This window comes from Mauremys reevesii, linkage group 12 (assembly GCF_016161935.1).
Source record: "Mauremys reevesii isolate NIE-2019 linkage group 12, ASM1616193v1, whole genome shotgun sequence".
NCBI classification, from domain to species: domain Eukaryota; kingdom Metazoa; phylum Chordata; order Testudines; family Geoemydidae; genus Mauremys; species Mauremys reevesii.
This window is the reverse complement of record NC_052634.1, coordinates 40,061,182-40,083,771: the sequence shown is the minus strand read 5'-3', so window position 1 is coordinate 40,083,771 and position 22,590 is coordinate 40,061,182. Positions and strand designations below refer to the sequence as shown.

General features: G+C 56.8%; 2 non-coding genes and 1 pseudogene across 2 annotated transcripts; 2 read left to right on the top strand and 1 right to left on the bottom strand.

Moving 5' to 3' along the window:
• LOC120375816 overlaps positions 1 to 22,590 on the top strand; it is a 647,258-nt pseudogene that overhangs the window by 129,997 nt on the left and 494,671 nt on the right.
• On the top strand, positions 2,830 to 2,902 carry TRNAV-AAC. Its single transcript has one exon. It is a non-coding gene; the product is annotated as a tRNA-Val (tRNA).
• On the bottom strand, positions 4,810 to 4,881 carry TRNAG-UCC. Its single transcript has one exon. It is a non-coding gene; the product is annotated as a tRNA-Gly (tRNA).

Genomic DNA, 22,590 nt, shown 5'->3' with positions numbered 1-22,590 from the left:
ATGGCATTCACCCAAGAGTTCTGAAAGAACTCAAATGTGAAGTTATGAACTATTAACCAAGGTTTGTAACCTGTCCTTTAAATCGGCTTCGTACCCAATGACTGGAAGTTAGCTAATGTAACGCCAATATTTAAAAAGGGCTCTAGGGGTGATCCTGGCAATTACAGACCAGTAAGTCTAATGTCGGTACCGCAAATTAGTTGAAACAATAGTAAAGAATAAAATTGTCAGACACATAGAAAAACATAAACTCTTGAGCAATAGTCAACATGGTTTCTGTAAAGGGAAATCGTGTCTTACTAATCTATTAGAGTTCTTTGAAGGGTCAACAAACATGTGGACAAGGGGGATCCGTGGACATAGTGTACTTAGATTTCCAGAAAGCCTTTGACAAGGTCCTCACCAAAGGCTCTTACGTAAATTAAGCTGTCATGGGATAAAAGGAAAGCTCCTTTCATGGATTGAGAACTGGTTAAAGGACAGGGACCAAAGGGTAGGAATTAATGGTAAATTCTCAGAATGGAGAGGGGTAACTAGTGGTGTTCCCAAGGGTCAGTCCTAGGACCAATCCTATTCAATTTATTCATAAATGATCTGGAGAAAGGGGTAAACAGTGAGGTGGCAAAGTTTGCAGATGACACTAAACTACTCAAGATAGTTAAGACCAAAGCAGATTGTGAAGAACTTCAAAAGATCTCACAAAACTAAGTGATTGGGCAACAAAATGGCAAATGAAATTTAATGTGGATAAATGTAAAGTAATGCACATTGGAAAAAATAACCCCAACTATACATACAACATGATGGGGGCTAATTTAGCTACAACGAGTCAGGAAAAAGATCTTGGAGTTATCGTGGATAGTTCTCTGAAGATGTCCACGCAGTGTGCAGAGGTGGTCAAAAAGGCAAACAGGATGTTAGGAATCATTAAAAAGGGATAGAGAATAAGACTGAGAATATATTATTGCCCTTATATAAATCCATGGTACGCCCACATCTCGAATACTGTGTACAGATGTGGTCTCCTCACCTCAAAAAAGATATTCTAGCACTAGAAAAGGTTCAGAAAAGAGCAACTAAAATGATTAGGGGTTTAGAGAGGGTCCCATATGAGGAAAGATTAAAGAGGCTAGGACTCTTCAGTTTGGAAAAGAGGAGACTAAGGGGGGACATGATAGAGGTATATAAAATCATGAGTGATGTTGAGAAAGTGGATAAGGAAAAGTTATTTACTTATTCCCATAATACAAGAACTAGGGTCACCAAATGAAATTAATAGGCAGCAGGTTTAAAACAAATAAAAGGAAGTTCTTCTTCACGCAGCGCACAGTCAACTTGTGGAACTCCTTACCTGAGGAGGTTGTGAAGGCTAGGACTATAACAATGTTTAAAAGGGGACTGGATAAATTCATGGTGGCTAAGTCCATAAATGGCTATTAGCCAGGATGGGTAAGAATGGTGTCCCTAGCCTCTGTTCATCAGAGGATGGAGATGGATGGCAGGAGAGAGATCACTTGATCATTGCCTGTTAGGTTCACTCCTCAGGGGCACCTGGCATTGGCCACTGTCGGTAGACAGATACTGGGCTAGATGGACCTTTGGTCTGACCTGCACGGCCTTTCTTATGTTCTTATGTTCACTAGCAGTCATCTTCAGCCCCCAACTGAAACCTCTCAGTGCATCATCAAGGATCTACAACCCATCCTGAAGGATGATCCTCACTCACAGATCTTGGGAGACAGGCCAGTCCTTGCTTACAGACAGCCCCAACCTGAAGCAAATACTTACCAGCAACCACACCACAAAAAACACTAACCCAGGAACCTATCCTTGCAACAAAGCCCGTTGCCAACTCTGTCCACATATCTATTCAGGGGACACCATCATAGGACCTAATCACATCGGCCACACTATCAGAGGCTCGTTCACCTGCACATCTACCAATGTGATATATGCTATTATGTGCCAGTAATGCCCTCTGCCATGTACATTGGCCAAACCAGACAGTCGCTACGTAAAAGAATAAATGGACATAAATCACATGTCAAGAATTATAACATTCAAAAATCAGTTGGAGAACACTTCAGTTTCTCTGGTCACTCATTTACAGACCTAAAAGTCGCAATATTACAACAAATAATCTTCAAACCCGACTCCCACGAGAGACTGCTGAAGTGGAATTAATTTGCAAAGTGGACACCATTAAATTAGGCTTGAATAAAGACTGGGAGTGGATGGGTCATTACACAAAGTCAAACTATTTCCCCATGTTTATTTGTCCCCCTACTGTTACTCACACCTTCCTGTCAACTGTTGCAAATGGGCCATCCCAATAATCACTACAAAAGGTTATTTTCTCCTGCTGATAATAGCTCACCTTAACTGCTCACTCTTGTTATAGTGTGTATGGCAACACCCATTTCTCATGTTCTCTGTGTATATATCTTCCTGCTGCATTTTCCACTGCATGCATCTGATGAAGTGGGTTTTAGCCCACAAAAGCTTATGCTCAAATAAATTTGTAAGTCTCTAAGGTGCCACAAGTACTCCTCTTTCTTTTTGCAGATAAATGAATGGAGGTTAAATCCATGAATGGCTATTAGCCAGGATGGGTAAGGAATGGTGTCCCTAGTTTCTGTTTGTCAGAGGGTGGAGATGGATGGCAGAAGAGAGATCATTTGGTCATTACCTGTTAGGTTCAGTCCCTCTGGGGCACCAGGCATTGGCCACTGTTGGCAGATAGGATGCGGGGTTGGATGGACCTTTGGTCTGACCCAGTATGGCCATTCTTATGTTCTTCTGAAGGGAGAGGCAGTTCCCTATGACAGAGTTTCTGTAGTGTAGTGGTTATCACGTTTGCTTAACACGCAAAAGGTCCCTGGTTCAAAACCAGGCAGAAACATGCTAGCTTGTTTTTCTCAGCTCCTACTGGCCTGTCCTTGCTGTTGTAGGAGCAGCAGTGATTTCTATGCTCAAAAGGTCTCTTATACTTCCCCTGCTCCCACTTTTGTCTCCTGTCCCTCTCTGAATGCCTGTGAAGTGGCTTTCCCCCTCCCGCTCCCTCCTGGAATGCTGGTGGGATGAATGGGCTGGTTGAAGAGCAGAAGAGCTCCCAGGTAGACAAGGTGTCTGGGACTCTGATTAGGCAGCACTCACACACCCAGAGCATGGACACTGCCCAAGGTGGAGTGTGACCAACCAGATGCAGCCAAGTCATCTCTAGTCGCAGGCCATGAGGTGCAGGCCCTTAAAAGGGGAAGGGACCCTGTGCTCAGGAGAGCACTCACAAGCTTGTACCTCCAGTGAATACCCTTCGCCCGGACCGTCTGGCCAGTGGTTCTCTGCGTTGTATTTCATTGTGCCTCAGGAAGATTTACCTTCATCACACCATCCATAGCTGCGCTGTGGGACACTTACCTTGCCGAATCCTGACATCTCCAGTGCTGTGCCTGTCCAGGGAGCGTGAGTATACAAGTGTGAGTGTGACACCCCCCACTTCTTCTTTTGAGCTTAGCTGTCAGTATAATAAATGTGCTGCTTTCTGCCAAACTCTGGTGGGTCATTAGTGCTCCCTACGCTTACTAGCTGGCCCAATTTTGGGTAACACCTATGATAAACTCAACCCCTGCAGGGCAGAGGGTGGTGAAATGAGCTGAGAAAAAGCCTTGGCATCAGCAGGGGAAAGCTAGTGGATCTGGGCTGGTCACCTTTTGAAGCCTTGTGGCTTGGTCTCCTCTGCACTTGGAGGTTGGCCAATGCCAGCCGGCTCTTGCTGCTGGCTTCCTTTGTGTGACTTGCCAAAGGAGGAAGTGAGGCAGGAATGGGGCAAAAGAGGAAAGTCGAGCTGACGAAGAAGCTAAGTGCCTCAGTGCGGCTAAGTGGGGTTAGTAGAGCGTCACCAGTCGTTCTGCAAAGCCTGGGGAGGTGTGGTTGGCTGCTGGGAGGTAGAATCCTGTGCCTGCCTCTTGGCTTCCCAGGGATGGCTACTTGCAGCCCAGGAGAAGAAAGATGGTTCTGGGTGAAAGGAAGACAAGCAAAGCTCTGTGAGGAAATTTGGGTGTGGGGTGCTGGCTCTGCGCTGGGGGAGGGGGTTGGGGTGCAGGAGAGGTGGTGCTTACCCCGGGCAGTGCAGCTCCCAAAGTGACCGGTACACACAACCCTCTGGCAGCAGCTCCTAGCTGGGCCGTGCCAGGGGGTCTCTGTGCACCGCTGCCTGCAGGCACCGCCCCCAGAGCTCCCATTGGCTGCAGTTCCTGGCCAATGGCCGCTGCAGAGTTGGTACTCAGGGCAGGGGCAATGAATGGAGACACTCTCCCGCCCGGGGATGGGGACATGCCGGCCACTTCTGGGAGTGGCACGGAGGGACGGAGGCAGAGTGGGCAGGAGCCACCCTACTGCTGTTGGCACATCTCTGCACACCCATTGGGGAGGGCAGAGGGCCTCCATGTGCTGCCTGGGGTAGGGGCAGTGCACAGAGCTGCCTCCTCCCGGGTCTATTACAGGAGTGGGTGGGTGGGGTCTTTTGGCCTGCAAGGTGCAGCAGGTCGGACTAGATGATCACACTGGCCCCTTCTGACCTTAAAGGCTCTGAGTCTAAAAGGAGAGGGAATTAAAGGAAGTTTTTTAAAAAAATAAACCAAACATTGTAATACCAGGATAACTCCAACAGCTCATTGTATAGTCCCGCCCCTTTCTTCCTCCATTGTGTGTTGAATGACCTGCAGGACATTGATTCTTTCATTCCATTGCTAAACTGATACAGTGTGACTGAAATTAAACCAATTCCCAGGGGAGAAAACATCATATCTCTGCATTGGCTGGGAATTGAACCCAGATTAACTACTTGGAAGGCAGCTATGCTCACCACTATACCACCAGTGCATCTGGCAAAAATGCTCCTTATGCTTGCCTAATGAGGCTAGAGTAGCATTGAGGCGATTTTCTGCCTGTTAAAATGTACTGGATTCTCATCACTAAAAAAAAAACACCTCCATCTTCACTTGGGTTTGAACCATCAGCCTTTCAATTAGCCAATCAAAGTTGTTAATCACAGGGTATGTCTACACTATGGGATTATTCCAATTTTACAGAAACCAGTTTTTGGAAACAGATTGTATAAAGTCGAGTGCACGCGGCCCCACTAAGCACATTAATTCGGCGGTGTGCATCCATGTACTAAGGCTAGCGTCAATTTCTGGACCGTTGCACTGTGGGTAGCTATCCCATAGCTATCCCATAGTTTCTGCAGTCTCTCCCGCCCATTGGAATTCTGGATTGAGATCCCAACGCCTGATGGGGCAAAAACAGTGTCGTGGGTGATGCTGGGTAAATGTCGTCAGTCAATCCTCCCTCTGTGAAAGCAATGGCAGACAATCATTTTGCTCCCTTTTCCCTGGATTGCCCAGGCACACGCCATAGCATGGCAACCATGGAGCCCGTTCAGCCTTTTTTCACTATCACCATATGTCTACTGGATGGTGCTGACAGACGCAGTACTGCAGCGCTACACAGCAGCATCCCCTTGCCTTTTGCAAGTTGGGAATGGTTGGGTCATTACACTAATTGAATCTATTTCCCTATGTTAAGTTCTCCTCACACCTTCTATGGGCCATCTTAATTATCACTTCAAAAAGTTTTTTTTTCCTCCTGCTAATGATAGCTCATCTCAATTGATTAGACTTTTCCTGTTGTTATGCATACTTCCAGCTTTTCAATTTCTCTGTATGTATAAATATCTCCTGTCTGTATGTTCCATTCTATGCATCCGAAGAAGTGAGCTGTAGCTCACGAAAGCTCATGCTAAAATAAATTTGTTAGTCTTTAAGGTGCCACAAGTACTCCTGTTCTTTTAGCAAAGATGGTTACCAGCCATACTGTCCCGTCTGTTGCTTTGCAACTTGACAATGACAATTGCCAGTTATACTGTACCGTTTGCTGCTGTCATGGGTGCTCCTGGCTGGCCTTGGTGAGGTCGGCCGGGTGCGCATGGACAAAAATGGGAATGACTCCCCAGGTCATTCCCTTCCTTAAGTTTTGTCTAAATGGAGAGTCAGTCCTGTCTGGACTATCAGGCAAGCCTACTAAAGAACCAGAGAGGCAAATGGCCGCTCCAGGTCAGAGCCCCAGACACCCCACAGAAATGATGAGCTGCATGCCATTCTAGGAGGTGCCCCTGCAACAACCCCACCCATTGCTTCCCTCCTCACCCACCCTTCCTGCGCTACTGTGGCAGTTATCCCCCCATTTCTGTGATGAAGTAACAAAGAATGCATGAATTTGAAACAACACTGACTTTATTGCCTCTGCAAGTAGAGCTCAAAGGCGGGAGGGGAGGGCAGCCTCCAGCTGCTATGATATTGCAGGCAGGACTGAATCTCCATTAGACAAAGCTTAAAGAAGAGAATGACCTGGGAGTCATTCCCATTTTTGCCAGGCGCCCTGGGCGACCTCACCGAGGCCAGCCAGGAGCACTCACGGGATGACGATGACTGATACCAGTCCTACTGTACCGTCTGCCGTCTGGAAGGGAAGGGAAGGGGATGCTGCTGAGTAGCGCTGCAGCACCGCATCTGACAGCAGCATCCAGTAGACATACGGTGACATTGAAAAAAGGCGAGAAATGATTTTTTATCCTTTGCTTTCACGGGAGGGGGGAGGGGGAGAACGACATATACCCTGAACCACCCGCAACAATGTTTTTGACCCTTCAGGCTTTGGGAACTCAGCCAAGAATTCAAATGGTTTTCGGAGAGTGTGGGAACTGTGAGATAGCTACAGACGTCAGTCGCCCCTCCCTCCGTGAGTGTCCATTTCATTCTTTGGCTTTCTGCTACGCTTGTCTCAGCTCCTTAAGTTTCAGCACTGTGTTGAGTCCCTGCTGTGGCCTCTGTCTATCATGGCCTTGGAGATTTTTTCAAATGTTTTGGCATTTCGTCTTTTGGAATGGAGTTCTGATAGAACAGATTCATCTCCCCATACAGAGATCAGCTTCAGTATCTCCCGTACGGTCCATGCTGGAGCTCTTTTTGGATTCTGGGACTGCATGGTCACCTGTGCTGATCAGAGCTCCACGCTGGGCAAACAGGAAATGAAATTCAAAAGTTCATGAGGCTTTTCCTGTCAACCTGGCCAGTGCATCCGAGTTCAGATTGCTGTCCAGAGCGGTCACAATGGTGCACTATGGGATAGCGCCCGGAGGCCAATACCGTTGAATTGCGGCCACACTAACCCTAATCCGACATGGCAATACCGATTTCAGCGCTACTCCCCTCGTCGGGGAGGAGTACAGATACCGGTATTAAGAGCCCTTTATATCGATATAAAGGGCTTCGTTGTGTGGACGGTGCAGGGTTAATGCGATTTAATGCTGCTCAATTTGATATAAACTCGTAATGTTGAGCACAGGGCCGGCTTTAGGCCGATTTGCCCGATTCCCCCGAATTGGGCCCCGCGCCTGAGAAGGCCCCGCGCCGGCAGCGTCTCTCCCGGAAGCAGCAGCTGTTGTTGCTAGGCAACGAGAGACGCTGGCGGGCAGAGGGCTGAGGCAGAGGCAGCCGCGGGTGGGTGTTGCAGGTCAGGAGGGGGGAGGGGGGAGAAGGCACATGTGCAGCCCCACCCCCAGCACTCACCTGGAGGAGACGCCGAGGGAGCTTCCGGTCCGGTGGGAGACAGGAATCTCTGCCGTGACCTCACTCACCTGAGCAGCTGCTGGGGCTTCCAGCTGTGAGTGTCTGACCCTGTGATTCCCCGCAGGGTTGTAATATTGGGCTGGTGTTGTGGTTTTCGTGGTGTTGCTGTTTGAGGGTGAGTCGGTGCCTGCCTGTGTCTGGTTCAAAACTAAAGTCGGGATCATGTAACCCAGGAAAAAAGCCCCGAGCTGGTACTTAGTGCTGTGAACTCCAGGTGAGAGAGAGAGGGGGGTTTGGAGGAGGAAACCAAATACATCAAGAGGGGAGAATGCGAAAGGTCTGCAATATGGCAGGCTGAGTCTTCTCTCCCCCGCCCCGGCAAGAGGGGAAACTGAGGCACGAAGTGATCTGATTCCCCTCTCCAAATTATTTTGCACAGGAAGAGGACGGGGGCTTCTATCCAGACCAGTTCCCTCCCATCAACTCTGCTTTCCCTGCTGCAAGATCTCTGTAGGGGCTGAATATTTCCATTAAACTATGGCTCCTTCGTTTGCCCTACATCAATAAATTAGACCGTCTTGGGGGCTATCCCCAAAGCTGTGTGGATATTAAGGTTTTTGAGGGGGGGCATGATAATATTCCAGATCAATCAAATGCCCAGCTCAGCTTTCTAGCCATCCAGCAGCTCTAGGGCAGGGAAGGAAGGTGCTCTTGGTGCAGAGTGGTTGCAAAACAGGGGTGAATTTAGCGGGGGGGGGGGTCCGGTTGAAATCCCGCCTGATGCAGCCATACAGAATCGCTGGCAGCGCTGGGAGAGGCCAGGAGTGGAAGCAGGTGGCCTGGGGGTGGGGGGACATTTGCCCTCAGTTCTGGGCTCTGGGATGGACTAGGCTGGGTGGTGGGTTCAGTCTAGTCTTCCAGCCTGTTGCTCTCACTGAGGTTTGTGGTTTTCATCTGGCTCCACCGAAAAGAGCAAACAAGCCCAGTAGAAAAGCGGGGTGAGAGAGGCGGGAAAGGGTGTGTCATGGGTTAAAGTGACCCATCAACGAAAGAGTAAAACCAGAGTTTGACTGGGTTTCCCCCCAGCCACCACTCCTGCAAACACTGGGCAAGGGGCAGCCCCATTCCCCACCGAGGCTAGGGTGAGGGGCAGCAGAGGAGGAAGGAAGCCACATGTGATGGCAGTCCCCTCCCCTCCCCCCCCAAGCACCCAGCACCCCCTCTCTGGCCCCCAAACTCTGTCCCAGAGCCTGCACCCAGCCCTCCACACTCCCTCCCAGAGCCTGCACCCCTCCACCCTTCCTGCACCCCACCCCGTGCCCCAGCCCAGAGCCTGCACCAAGCACCCAAACTCCGTCCCACTCAGCCTGGGCAAAGCTCTCCTTGGTCTGGCTCCCAGCCCCTCTCCAAGGCTTGCAGGTGTCTGGAGGTGCTGCCTTCCAAACCTTCCTCATTCACACCTCATCCATTCAACAGGGCAACTGATTACAAAGTGGGGGGAAGATCTTATTCTACTTCTAGCAAAAAGACATTTTTCTTTTACCTTAATTACACTACCTTTAGGGCCTGCTATAACATATTACCAAGGTTCACTACAAAGTGATATACAAGTTATACAAAAATGCATAATACAGAGATTTATCTACAACTGCATTGATTGACTGCGGTGTGCAGTAATATAGTGACCCCTGGGGCTTTGAATGAGGCATTATACTTGGTGGGGAGGGTGAGGGGGCAAGTGGCGGGTAGGCACAGAGGCGAGCAGTGAGCCAGCAGGGGCTCTAGGGGCGGGCATGGGGGTTTCTGGCAGGAGGAGAAGGTGAAAGGAGGCGAGTGGTGGGTGGGGATTGACTAGGAGGGACGCAGCAAGCCAGAGGAGGGGGGTAGGGGGTGAGTAGGGGTGTGATGGTGGGGCTGCGCAGGGAGGGGGGAGGTCTTAGTTTACTGCTGTGATCTGGTCACCCCAGGTGTGCTGTTTCTTCCTGCCCCGCCCTGAACCTTGTTTCACGGAGCAGAGCTGGGGACGGAGGGTTTGTTTCCACGGGGCGGGGCAGCGCTGGGGGGGGGGAAGGAGGGGGCAATTTTATATTAATAAAGAAATATTTATAAATTTTAATAAAATAAACAGTGAAGAAAATCAGTTGTACAACTATCAAAACAAATTATTTTCCTAATATGAAAGTGCAAATCAGCTAATTAATATATGATGCAATGTATGTAATAGATAATTTTGTTATTATTTATATAGTCATGGAAAGTAAATAATACATGGAAGACATGAAAGGGTTTTTTTTAAGGGTTTTTTTGTTTTAGTCATCCCTGCCGGGGCCTCATCGAAACTGTTCGAATTGGGCCCCGCACTTCCTGAAGCCGGCCCTGACAATGAGGCTAATCATCTAGTGGAACAAGCTCTGCAAGGGACGTGGTTAATTCCCCATCACTGCCCTGTGTAAATGAAGACCGCAGCTCTTGCTGCAAGACACCTGGTGTGTGGGTGTCCCTGTTCCCCTTCAGAACCTCTGGTACATGGTGCTTCCCTCCTCCCAGTTCAAGATCCCCATCATGTGGGTGCTCCCATCCAGGATCTCTGGTGGGTGTCTCTGTCCCCCACCCCATGAACTAGCTCCCGTGTGTGGTTTCCCCTGTCTGCCCCCATCCGGGATCTGTGGGTGTCTCTGTTCCCCTTTTCAAGATCTGTGTTGCTTGGGTGCGTCCCTTCCCCCAAGTCAGAATCCCCAGCGTGTGGGTGCTCCCATTGGGCTGACCTGGCTCCCCTCTCTCTAGGAGGACTGGGGACCCCAAACTTCCCAAAAACCATCATAGCGAGGCCAGCCTGAGCACAGACACCTGCTCAGCACCCCGGGGTGCAGCCCTGAACTCCGGCAATCAGCTACGCTCAGCTGACCACCCAACAAGCGTTACATGCAGGAGCCTTCGTGCCCCGCGTGTTCAGCTCCCTCCCAGCGCCAGCTTTAAACTCCGCTGCTCAGTTCTAATCGTTGGCCACACGGGGGCAGCCTGGAGCTCAGCCAACGCCTCCCGTTGCTGGTTGAGTTTCCCGCTCCTCGTGGCAGGTTCACACCCCGCAGGCAGATCTCTGAATAGGAGCCGAACCGTTCCCCAAATCCAGCGCTTTAGCAGCAGCTTTGCTAGGAAAGCGCTGACGTCCCCAAGTAACGTAAGAGCCAGAGCGCTGTGTGCGGGATCTTCTATCGGTCCCCTCACCGTGGTGTCTGTCAGGCGCAAGGAGAAGCCAGGGAAATGTTTTCATGGCGTTTAAGGGCAGAAGGGGTCATTAGCTCAGCTAGTCTGACCCCCGAATAACACAGAATTACACCATGACACATATTGATCCCACAGAGCTTAGATAGATCAAAGCGTTTCAGCCCTCAGGAAGGAGGCTAAACTGGGTGCCAGAGGCAGCGAACAAGGGGCCCCCAAGGCAATGGCAGGGAACTGACGAGGTGAAATATGCCCAGATGATCCCAGCAGGCGACCCACCCCCATGCTGCAGAGGTGGGAGTCCCTGTTCCTCCTGCCCTTAAGAATCTCTGGTGGTAAGTGGGTCCCCCCAGTTCCCCAGATAAGAATCCTCCATGTGATTTCCCTGGCTTCACCTCCAGATAAGAACATTGTGTGGAGGGGGTGGGAGGAAGGTTGTCTGGCAGATCTGTAAAGGGGGACTGTGTCTCCCTGTCTGGCCCAGGCTCCTGGGAGGAAGTGATCTCAGTGTGTCTGGCTGTCTCCATTCCTCCCACCCATAAGAATCCCTGGTGTGTGGGTGCACCCTAGACCATTAAGGATCTCTGGTGGGTGGGTGTCTCTCTCCCCCTAGTCAGGATCTCTGGGACGTGCCTGTATAAAAGGAGACTTTGACTCACCCAGGCTGGGCTGCCATCATGGAACAGACCAGGTCCTTCTGTGGAGGGTTTGCGTTCCTCCAAGGACGTGATCTCAGTGTGTGTGGGTGTCCCTGTCCATTCAACCCTTAACAATCCCTGGTGCGTGGGTGCGCTGGGCCCCATTACAATCCCCTCTGTCTTACCCCCCACGAGGGATCCGGTGGATGTGGGGGTTCTCCATGCTACTGGGGGTGTCTGGTGCCCCTGTCCCTCCTGGTTAATAGTGGAGTGTGTGGGTGTCCCCCCAGCTCGTTAAGGATCCGTGTTGTGCGGATGCCCCTGTTCTTCTCATTAAGAATGGTGCAACGGAGCATATGGGTGTGTCCCCCACCCCATGAACTAGCTCCCGGGTGTGGTTCCCCTGCTCCCATCCAGGCTCTGTGGTGTGTGGGTGTTTCTGTTCCCCTTTTCAAGATCCGTGTGCAGGGGGGCGTCCCTCCCCCCAAGTCAGAATCCCCAGCATGTGGGTGCTCCCATCCCCCCTCCAGGCTCTGCGTGGGGGGGGGTCTTAAAAGAGACTGTGTCTCACTGTCTTGCCCAGGCTACGCTGCAGGGGCTACTCACAGGCACAACCCCACTACTGATCGGCACAGGAGTTTTGACCTGCTCTGTTTCCGACCTGGGCCGGTTCACCCCTCCTTAGGCAACCTGGAGACCCTGAGCTTCCCAAGGATCACCCTATTGATGCCGAGCTTAGTGCGGACACTCAATCGGCACAACCCCCTGCAGCCCAGAACTCCTGAGCTCAAGCGATCCGCCGTCTTCAGCCTCCCCAGGAGCTGGGATCAAAGGCACCAGCCAGGGAGCCCGGCTTATTTTGCTGCCTGGCAGCTGGAGCTTTAAACTCTGCTTGTGAGCTCTGTGCCTGGGCCAGACGGGGACAGCCTGGAACTGGGAAATGCTCCTGGTTCCCCCGCCCCCGTCTCATGTCGAGCTGCAGGCGCCGCTGTCCTCCGAGGTAAGATCCCGGATGTTTCGGTGTCCCCTTCCCCCACCCAGGAGCCCAGGTGTCCGGGTACCTCTGCCCCCCATACAGAATCCTGGATGTGTGGGTGTCCGTCCCTCTGCAGAGGATCCCGGAGTGTGGATTCCCTTGTCCCTCTCTAGAAGATCCTGGGTGTGTGGGTGCCACTCTCCCCCCTCAGTAGATCTCTGGTGGGTGGGTCCCCAGGGTGTGAGTGCTCCCAGCCCCCGATACAGGCTGGGGGAGGGGGAGGGGGGGTATAACTGGCTCTCCCTGTCCTGCCCAGGCGGTGCTACAGCAGCTGTTCACAGGGGCAGCAACCCCACTGTCACCCTGCAGCTTTAACCTGCTCCAGGGGTGACCTGCTTCACCCTCCTGTGGGAGCCTGGGGACCCTGAACTGCCCAGAATCACCCGATTGATGCCGAGCTTAGCACAGACACCGGCTCAGCCTGGCAGGGAGCTGCCCTGAGCCCTGACAATCAGCTTCCCTCCGCCTTCTGCTGCACAGCGAGGGTCCCACGTGAGAGCCTTTGTGCCCCGCGTGTCCTGCCAGGTCCCTCTCAGCTCCAGCTTTCAACTCTGCTTGTGAGCGCCCATCTCCAGCCACATGAGGCAGCACTAATGGCCTCATCTAAATTTGACCCTTCAGACTGCAGATTATAACCCAGCAGGCAGATTATAGCCCAGGAAGCCAAATCCTTCCCCAAACTGACAGCTGAAGCAGAAGATCCCCTTGGAAAGATCAGGAATTTTGCCTTTAAAAACAAGGAAAATGTGCATTGGTCTCTTCTGTCTACAGCGAGAGATTGAAGAAACTCAATTGATTTCATTGACTGGAGGTTAAGAGGGGATTTAGTCACTGATTTTAAATACACAGTTTTAAAAATTCCCAGAGGGGGGAATATCTGATTTTAAAGGGTTCTTTAATTCACCAGACAAAGGTTGAACACGACCCCCTTGGTTTGCAGTCAATGTCACAAAACGCCAACTGGAAATTACCATTTTTAGCCGTGAGGCTAATTATCTAGTGGAACAAGTTCTGTGCAGGAATTGGTTAAATCCCCATCACTGCCCTGTGTAAATGAAGACCGCAGCTCTTGCTGCAAGACACCTGGTGTGTGGGTGTCCCTGTTCCCCCTTCAGAATCTCTGGTACATGGTGCTTCCCTCCTCCCAGTTCAAGATCCCCATCATGTGGGTACTCCCATCCAGGATCTCTGGTGGGTGTCTCTGTCCCCCAGCCCATGAACTAGCTCCCATGTGTGGTTTCCCCTACCTGCCCCCATCCAGGATCTGTGGGTGTCTCTGTTCCCCTTTTCAAGATCCGTGTTGCAGGGGGGCGTCCCTCACCCCAAGTCAGAATCCCCAGCGTGTGGGTGCTCCCGTCCCCCACTCCAGTCTCTGCGGGGGGTGTCTGTATAAAAAGAGACCGTGTCTCACTGTCTTGCCCAGGTTATGCTGCAGGGGCTATTCACAGGCGCAATCCCACTACTGATCAGCAGGGGAGTTTTGACCTGCTCCGTTTCCAACCTGGGCCAGTTCACCCCTCCTTAGACAACCTGGAGACCCCAAGCTTCCCTGGAATCACCATATTGACGCTGAACTTAGTGTGGACACCCGATCGGCACAGCCCCCTGCAGCCCAGAACGCCTGAGCTCAAGCGATCCGCCAGCCTCAGCCTCAGCCTCCCCAGGAGCTGTGATCACAGGCACCAGCCACAGAGCCGGGCTTGTTTTGCAGTCTGGCAGCTGGAGCTTTAAACTCTGCTTGTGAGCTCTGTGCCTGGGCCAGACGGGGACAGCCTGGAACTGGGAAATGCTCCTGCTTCCCCCGCCCCCGTCTCATGTCGAGCTGCAGGCGCCGCTGTCCTGCCAGGTAAGATCCCGGATGTTTCGGTGCCCCCCATCCCCTGTCCAGGAGCCCAGGTGTCCGGGTACCTCTGCCCCCCATACAGAATCCTGGGTGTGTGGGTGTCCGTCCCTCTGCAGAGGATCCCGGAGTGGATGCCCTTGTCCCCTACAAGATCCTGAGTGTGGGTGCCACTCTCCCCCCCTAGAAGATCTCGGGTGCGTGGGTGGGTGCCCCTGTTCGCCCTTACAGCATCCCTGGTGCACGGGGGCCTCCCTCCGTCCCAACTCAGGGGCCCCAGGGTGTGAGCGCTCCAATCCCCCGATACAGGCTGGGGCGGGGGAGGGGTATAACTGGGTCTCCCTGTCCTGCCCAGGCGGTGCTACAGCAGCTGTTCACAGGGGCAGCAACCCCTCTGTCACCCTGCAGCTTTAACCTGCTCCAGGGGTGACCCATGCGGGTCGGGAGTTAGGGGCACCAGCAGAGCTGAGAGTCTGGAGGTCAGGACTGGGATAGCAGGGGCTGCGGGTCGGGAGTGAGGGGCGCCGTCAGAGCTGGAGGGAGCGCAGGGGGCTGCGGGTCAGGAGTGAGGGGCACCGTCAGAGCTGGAGGGAGCGCAGGGGGCTGCGGGTCAGGAGTGAGGGGCACCAGCAGAGCTGAGAGTCTGGAGGTCAGGACTGGGATAGCAGGGGCTGCGGGTTGGGAGTGAGGGACACCGTCAGAGCTGGTTGACGCCTAAGGGGCTGCGGGTCGGGAGTGAGGGGCACCAGCAGCGCAGTAACTAGGGAGCTCAGCGAGGAATCGAGGGGGCTGCGGGTCGGGAGTGAGGGGCACCGTCAGAGCTGGAGGGAGCGCAGGGGGCTGCGGGTCTGGAGTGAGGGGCACCAGCAGAGCTGAGAGTCTGGAGGTCAGGACTGGGATAGCAGGGGCTGCGGGTCGGGAGTGAGGGGCACCGGCAGCACAGTGACTGGGGAGCTCTGCGGGAAACCCAGTCGCTGCAAGTCGGGAGTGAGGGGCACCAGCAGAGCTGTGGATCTGGAGGTCAGGACTGGGATAGGAGGGGCTGCGGGTCGGGAGTGAGGGGCAGCAACAGAGCAGGAGGGAGACCAGGGGGCTGCGGGTCGGGAGTGAGGGGCACCATCAGAGCTGGTGGACGCCTAAGGGGCTCTGGGTCGGGAGTAGGGGGCAGCAGCAGAACTGTGAGTCTGGAGTCAGGACTGGGATAGCAGGGGCTGCGGGTCGGGAATGAGGGGCACCGGCAGAGCTGGAGGGAGACTAGGGGGCTGCGGGTTGGGAGTGAGGGGCACCAGCAGAGCTGTGAGGCTGGAGGTCAGGACTGGGATAGTAGGGGCTGCGGGTCAGGAGTGAGGGGCACTGGCAGCGCAGTAACTGGGTAGCTCAGCGGGGAATCCAGGGGCATGCGGGTCGGGAGGGAGGGGCACCAGCAGAGCTGTGGGTGTAGAGATCAGGATTGGGATAGGAGGGGCTGCGGGTCGGGAGTGAGGGGCACCAGCAGAGCTGTGAGTCTGGAGGTCAGGTCTGGGATAGTAGGGGCTGCGGGTCGGGAGTGAGGGGCACCAGCAGAGCTGTGAGTCTGGAGGTCAGGTCTGGGATAGTAGGGGCTGCGGGTCGGGAGTGAGGGGCACCGGCAGCGCAGTAACTGGGTAGCTCAGCGGGGAATCCAGGGGGATGCGGGTCGGGAGTGAGGGGCACCACTAGAGCTGGGGGGAACCCAGGGGGCTGCGGGACGGGAGTGAGGGGCACCGGTAGAGCTGAAGGGAACCCAGGGGTCTGTGGGTCAGGAGTGAGGGGCACCAGCAGAGCTGTGAGTCTGGAGGTCAGGACTGGGATAGCAGAGGCTGCGGGTCGGGAGTGAGGGGCACCGTCAGAGCTGTGAGTCTGGAGGTCAGGACTGGGAAAGCAGAGGCTGCGGGTCAGGAGTGAGGGGCACCGGCAGCGCAGTAACTGGGGATCTCAGCGAGGAATCTAGGGGGCTGCGGGTCGGGTGTGAGGGGCACCAGCAGAGCTGTGGGTGTGGAGATCAGGATTGGGATAGGAGGGGCTGCGGGTCGGGAGTGAGGGGCAGCAGCAGAACTGTGAGTCTGGAGGTCAGGACTGGGATAGCAGGGGCTGCGGGTCAGGAGTGAGGGGCACCACTAGAGCTGGGGGGAACCCAGGGGGCTGCGGGTCGGGAGTGAGGGGCACCGGCAGCACAGTGACTGGGGAGCTCCGCGGGAAGCCCAGTCGCTGCAGGTCGGGAGTGAGGGGCATCAGCAGAGCTGTGGGTCTGGAGATCAGGAGTGGGATAGCAGGGGCTGCGGGTCGGGAGTGAGGGGCAGCAGCAGAACTGTGAGTCTGGAGGTCAGGACTGGGATAGCAGGGGCTGCGGGTCGGGAGTGAGGGGCACCAGCAGAGCTGTGAGTCTGGAGGTCAGGACTGGGATGGCAGGGGCTGCGGGTCGGGAGTGAGGGGCACCAGCAGAGCTCTTGGTGTGGAGATCAGGATTGGGATAGGAGGGGCTGCGGGTCGGGAGTGAGGGGCAGCAGCAGAACTGTGAGTCTGGAGGTCAGGACTGGGATAGCAGGGGCTGCGGGTCAGGAGTGAGGGGCACCACTAGAGCTGGGGGGAACCCAGGGGGCTGCGGGTCGGGAGTGAGGGGCACCGGCAGCACAGTGACTGGGGAGCTCTGCGGGAAGCCCAATCGCTACAAGTCGGGAGTGAGGGGCACCAGCAGAGCTGTGGATCTGGAGATCAGGATTGGGATAGGAGGGGCTGCGGGTCGGGAGTGAGGGGCAGCAGCAGAGCAGGAGGGAGACCAGGGGGCTGCGGGTTGGGAGTGAGGGGCACCGTCAGAGCTGGTGGACGCCTAAGGGGCTCCGGGTCGGGAGTAGGGGGCAGCAGCAGAACTGTGAGTCTGGAGTCAGGACTGGGATAGCAGGGGCTGCGGATCGGGAGTGAGGAGCACCGGCAGAGCTGTGGGTCTGGAGGTCAGGACTGGGATAGCAGGGGCTGCGGGTCGGGAGTGAGGGGCACCGGCAGAGCTGTGGGTCTGCAGGTCAGGACTGGGGTACAGGGGCTGCGGGTCGGGAGTGAGGGGCACCAGCAGAGCTGTGAGTCTGGAGGTCAGGTCTGGGATAGTAGGGGCTGCAGGTCGGGAGTGAGGGGCACCGGCAGCGCAGTAACTGGGTAGCTCAGCGGGGAATCCAGGGGGATGCGGGTCGGGAGTGAGGGGCACCAGCAGAGCTGTGAGTCTGGAGGTCAGGACTGGGAAAGCAGAGGCTGCGGGTCGGGAGTGAGGGGCACCGGCAGCGCAGTAACTGGGGAGCTCAGCGAGGAATCCAGGGGGCTGCGGGTCGGGAGTGAGGGGTACCAGCAGAGTTGTGGGTGTGGAGATCAGGATTGGGATAGGAGGGGCTGCGGGTCGGGAGTGAGGGGCACCGGTAGCACAGTGACTGGGGAGCTCCACGGGAAGCCCAGTCGCTGCAGGTCGGGAGTGAGGGGCACCAGCAGAGCTGTGGGTCTGGAGATCAGGACTGGGATAGCAGGGGCTGCGGGTCGGGAGTGAGGGGCACCGTCAGTGCTGGGGGGAACCAAGGGGCTGCAGGTCGGGAGTGAGGGGCACCAGCAGAGCTGTGGGTCTGGAGGTCAGGACTAGGATAGCAGGGGCTGCGGGTCGGGAGTGAGGGGCACCGTCAGTGCTGGGGGGAACCAAGGGGCTGCGGGTCGGGAGTGAGGGGCACCGTCAGTGCTGTGGGGCTGGAGGTCGGCACTGGGATACCATCCAGCCTGATGGTAAGCGATGCCCAGCTGAGCCCATGGCCAGTACGTCCTGCTCCACCCACGACCAGGCTGGGAGCCAGGAGTCCTGGTTCTTCTCCCCAGCTGTGGCAGGGCAGTGCAGGCTAGTGGTTAGAGTGGGGGTTGGGAGCCAGGGTATCTGGGTCCCACCGCTGGCTCTGGGAAGGGAGTGGGGGCCAGTCTTGTGCACCCCGTGGCTTGAAGTGGTTTCCATCCTGTGCAGGGTTTACAGGTTTGTTCACTGGCTCTCAGCACCTCCCACTATACAAATTGTCCCAGTGCCGCTGGGTCTAGTGGTTAGAGCCGGGGAGGCCGGGAGCCAGGCAGGGGCGGTGGGTATAAGGGGCCCGGGGAGGCACCTGGCCCGTGCTCCACCCAGAGGCCCTGCTCCTGGCCCTCCTCCCCGCAAGGCCCCATCCTCACTTCGCCCTTCCCAGCTCCATCCGGCCACATGGGGCCGTGGGAGAGGCCGGGGTGCAAACGGCAGAGAGGCAGGCGGGGGCCTTGGGGTGGGGCGAAGAGGCACAAGTGGCAGGGCCTCGGGAAGAGACGTGAGAGGTGGGCAGGGGTCAGGGAGTGGAACAAAGGGGTCCTCAGGGGCGTGTGGGCGGGGCTGAAGGGGCGTGTGGGCGGGGCTGAAGGGGGAGTGTGGGCGGGGCTGAAGGGGGAGTGTGGGCGGGGCTTTGGCAGGAGGAGGCTGAGTGGCAGCAGGCCTTGGGGCAGGGCCACAGTCCGGGCCTGCCCACCCTCCCCAAGTGGAGGAGTCCCAATCTGCCCATGGAGCCAGGACTCCTGGGTTCTATTCCTGGCTCTCCCGCAGACTCCCAATCTGAGCTGGTGCAGCCCATCTCGCCCTCCCTGGTGCCTCAGTTTCCCCCGTGTGAGACGGGTCCCAGTGCGAACGGCTGCAGCGCCGTGGAGAATCTCGTCCCTTCTCCTGGCGGCTCCTTGGTAGCCCTGGGGAAGCAGCCAACTGCTGCAGCCCCCGGCTCCCGTCTGGGCAGCCCGGGGTGGGGGTGGGATCTGGGCAATGGGAAGAAGGAATCCCCCCTTCCCCCACCCCACCCTGGGGACATGGGGGGAGGCTGGTGCTGCGGGGGCAGGGAGTCCGGCCGCCCTCGCAGGGTTGATGGGGCTGGTTTCCGGCTTGGCTGCGGAGGGGGGCGGGGGGGGGGGCACTGCTGGACTGGGGGCTCCTCCCTGTGGGGTGGAGATGGAGCACGGCCTGCTGGGAGCGGACGTCTCCTCTGGATGGGGGAGGGTGACACTGGCCAAATTGTGGGAGCCCCTGTCCCCCCCCCAGACAAGGGAGGGGCTTCTCAGCCTTGCCGGCTCGTCTCTCTTTCACCAGGATCGGCCCAGCACCTGGCCTGGCCCAGACCCCCCTTCCTCAGCGCCAGCAGCTGCCCATTGTGGGGAGTGGAGCGGCCGGGGGGTGGGGGCCTCTCAAGCCCCCCCCGGGGAGCAGGGCCAGGCACTGGGGAGCAGGGGCTGTGATGGGGGGAGGTGGGTTGGAGAGATGTCGGGGGGTGAAGCTGGGACTCGGGGGGGGAATGGGGCAGGCTGCAGGGAGGAAGTGTGGGGGGGCCACCAGAGGGGAGCTGGGGGCTGGGAAGCTGCGGGGACACAGCCGGGGGTAGTGGTGACACCGCAGGGGGCTGCTCAAGAGGCAGTGGGCTGGGGGCAGGGCGGGAGCTCGGACAGGGGTGGGGTCAGGCTATTGCGGGTCGCCCGGTGACTGACACCCGACTGCACGGAACCCCACGGCCGCCAGCCCCCCTGCTGGGGGGTCGGGTCAGTGCAGCCCCCCCCCGATGCACCCTGCTGGGGTCTGGTCAGTGCAGCCCCAACCTCACACTGGAACTGGGCGGGGGAGGTTTCTTCGCGCTCCCATTGGTCAGGGCTCTGCCTCCTCTTCCTATTGGCTGTCTCGGGAGAGGCGGAGTTTCCGAGAGGTCGTCACGTGGCCTTGAAGCGTTCGCGAGGCGGCTCCTGAGCAGCCCAACCCCCGAGCTCCCCTCCTCTGCCGCCCCTCCCCTCTCTGCCCCGCCGCCAACCCCTGAGCTCCCCTCCCCACTGCCGCCTCCCCTCTCTGCCCCGCCGCCAACCCCGAGCTCCCCTCCCCACTGCCGCCCCTCCCCACTCTGCCCCGCCCCCAACCCCTCGAGCTCCCCTCCCCACTGCCGCCCATCCCCTCTCTGCCCCGCCCCAAACCCCCCCCCAGCTCCCCCTCCCCCACTGCCACCCATCCCCATCCCTGCCCCGCCCCAACCCCTGAGCTCCCCTCCCCACTGCCGCCCATCCCCTCTCTGCCCCGCCCCAACCCCAAGCTCCTCCCCACTGCCGCCCATCCCCTCTCTGCCCTGCCCCCACCCCTGAGCTCCCCTCCCCAGTGCCGCCCATCCCCTCCCTGCCCCGCCCCAACCCCACCCCGAGCTCCCCTCCCGGTGCCGCCCTCCCCTCTTCTGCCCCGCCCCAACATCCCCTGAGCTCCCCTCCCCAGTGCCGCCCATCCCCTCTCTGCCCTGCCCCAACCCCCGAGCTCCCTCCCGGTGCCGCCCATCCCCTCTCTGCCCCGCCCCAACCCCACCCTGAGCTCCCCCTCCCGGTGCCGCCCTCCCCTCTTCTGCCCCGCCCCCAACACCCCCGAGCTCCCCTCCCCAGTGCCGCCCATCCCCTCTCTGCCCTTCCCCAACCCCCGAGCTCCCCTCCCGGTGCCGCCCATCCCCTCTCTGCCCCTGCCCCAAACACCCCTGAGCTCCCCTCCCCAGTGCCGCCCTCCCCCCTCTGACCCCGCCCCCAACACCCCCTGAGCTCCCCTCCCCAGTGCCGCCCATCCCCTCTTCTTCCCCACCCCAAACACCCCTGAGCTCCCCTCCCCAGTGCCGCCCATCCCCTCTCTGCCCCGCCCCTAACACCCCCAGCTCCCCTCCCCAGTGCCGCCCATCCCCTCTTCTGCCCCCACCCCAAACACCCCCGAGCTCCCCTCCTCCAGTGCCGCCCATCTCCCTCTCTGCCCCCGCCGCCAACCCCGAGCTCCCCACCCCGGTGCTGCCCATCCCCTCTCTGCCCCGCCCCAACCACCCCCGAGGCTCCCCTCCCCAGTGCCGCCCATCCCCTCTCTGCCCTGCCCCAACCCCTGAGCTCCCCTCCCCAGTGCCGCCCATCCCCTCTCTGCCCCGCCCCAAACTCCCGAGCTCCCCCTCCCCAGTGCCGCCCATCCCCTCTCTGCCCACGCCCCTAACACCCCCAGCTCCCCTCCCCAGTGCCGCCCATCCCCTCTTCTGCCCCCACCCCAAACACCCCGAGCTCCCCTCCTCCAGTGCCGCCCATCTCCCTCTCTGCCCCCGCCCCAACCCCTGAGCTCCCCTCCCCACTGCCGCCCATCCCCCTCTCTGCCCCCGCCCCAAACACACCCCGACACTGCTCCTGGTTTTGGGAGGGGAACAGGAGAAAGGACAAAAGAAGCAAGAGACGAAGAGAAAGGAGGGAGGGATGGATGGAGGAAAAGGTGAAACAAAAAGAACAAACCCAGTGATTTTAAGGGACAAAATCCCAGGTACGGAATAAAATTCTGCCTCCTTAAGCTCGTGTTTTCCATGCCTAGAATTCAACTGTCACCAGATGGATCAGACTGAACAGGTTTCAAACCTCGAGGAGGCTCTTACCTTCTAAACAGGGACGGCTGTTTTCTAGTAAAATCAGGAAAAGGGAAGGAGAAAACTCAAAAGAGGTTCCTCCTGGCGCTCACGTCCGTGAACCCGAATACTCCCCCAGTCCTCAAAGAGAGACCTGGAGAAGGAGACTTGCTGAAGCAAAGCCACAGGGTCTCTGAGGTTTCCCTGGCCCCTCGCCCCTGTCCTGCCTGGCTGATGTCAGCATCTCTCTGTGAGGTCACCACCTCCCCACCACCTTTGACCAATAGTCTGAGGTCCTGCAAAAGGCCTTTGTGATGTCACTGCCACACCCCTCCCTTGCTGTGCTAATGTCCTGCCGCTGGCCAGGCACTTTGGAGGTTTGAGCTACTCCCCGTGGATCACCCCACTCAAGGAGCGTTCGTTCTAGGAAGCAAGCCGGCTAGACAGGAAAACATCAGACGCTGCTCCCAATGCTACACTCAGTTTTTCAGAAATTAGTCGACTTTATGACCAGAAGAGACCATTAGAGCATCTAATCTGACCCCCTGCATATCACAGGCCTCCTGTATGACACAATAGCTACTTTTGGGGGCAACACATTCCAGAAAGGCGTCTAGTCTTCATTAACTGACATCAAGAGATGGAGAATCCACCACTTTCCTTGGTAGCTTGTTCCTGTGGTGAATCATCCTCGGTGTTGAATATTTGTGCCTTATTTGTAATATGAATTTGTCTCTTTTCACCTTCCAGCCACTGGGTCTTGTTATTCCTTTCTCTGCTAGATTAAAGGGGCCTTTAATACACAACCTTT